Source organism: Oncorhynchus mykiss, chromosome 24 (assembly GCF_057628025.1).
Source record: "Oncorhynchus mykiss isolate SJ-2025 chromosome 24, ASM5762802v1, whole genome shotgun sequence".
Classification (NCBI taxonomy): Eukaryota; Metazoa; Chordata; class Actinopteri; order Salmoniformes; family Salmonidae; genus Oncorhynchus; species Oncorhynchus mykiss.
The window spans coordinates 8,901,343-8,902,648 of record NC_143045.1 but is presented as its reverse complement, the minus strand read 5'-3'; positions in this window follow the sequence as shown (position 1 = coordinate 8,902,648).

The window sequence follows — 1,306 nt, the reverse complement described above, 5'->3', positions numbered from 1 at the left end:
CCCAGCAGCGTTGCAGTTCTTGACACAAACCGTTGCAACGTGCACCTACCACCATACCCCCGTTCAAAGGCACACATACACAATCCATGTCACAATTGTCTCAAGGCTTAAAAATCCTTCTTCAACCCGTCTCTTCCTCTTCATCTACACTGATTGAAGTGGATTTAACAAGTGACATCAATTAGGGATCATGGTCTTCACCTGGCAGTCTGTCATGGAAAGAGCAGGTGTTTCTTAATGTTTTGTAGACTCAGTGTGTCTGTCAATAGAAACTTTAGGGCTCCCTTATGCCCTAGTCAAAAATAGTGCACTGGCCTCCTGCATGGCGCAGCGGTCTAAGGCACTTCGAACGGTGTTTCTTCTGACACATTGCTGCAGCTGGCTTCCGGGTTAAGCGAGGCCGGGTGTTAAGAAGCAGGGCTTGATGGGTCATGTTTCGAAGGACGCATGAAATGGACCTTCGCCTCTCCCGAGCCCGTTAGGGAGTTGCAACGATGAGACAAGATCGTAATCATAAAAAAATTAAAAGGTGCACCACATAGGGAAGTGTGCCATTGTGGACATAACCATTGAAATGGTAAATGTCTGTCCCTAATAGGCTTCAGCATGTCCAACATCACGTCCTCGAGACCGTTAGTGTGTACGCGTACCAAGTAGTGCACTACTTTTTAGTGTGGCCATATAACCTCTGCTGGAAAGATTCTTCATGTAAACCGAGAATCTGTCTGGACTGAATGCGGAGGATAATGAGCAGCAGTGGTTCTGGCGCTGGTCATTTGTACAAATCCTGATTTCTCAGGTGTTCGCATCTTTCATATTTTGGTATGAGGGGAGGGGGAGGGGAGGGGAGGGGCGGCATTTGGCCTGTAACATGCGAAGAGAGAGGGTTCTGGTCCCCTCTCTAGCATCTCTTCTCAACACGTATGGGCCCAGAATTTAATTGAGCAGCTGACAAATGTGACACTTTAGTTCTGGGTTAACCCGAGATTATGGCCCATAGGGTTCTGGTCAAAAGTATTGCATTGGAAAGGGAATAGGGTGCCATTTGGGACACATCTGCCATTACTATGTAATGAGCTGTGATTAAATGTTAAAGACTTCAGACATAAAAGCTAACAACCTGTGAAATCATTCACACCAAGAGGACGGTTAAAGTGTGACTACATGAACCAGAGAGAGAAAGTGAGAGAGATTGTAGTTTGTACAGCTTACCCAGAGACGCTCCATTGATACGGCCTTTGGCTTACCTCCTGATGAATGTTTCAAGCATCTCAAGCTAAACAAAAAATACATACATTTAAGACAA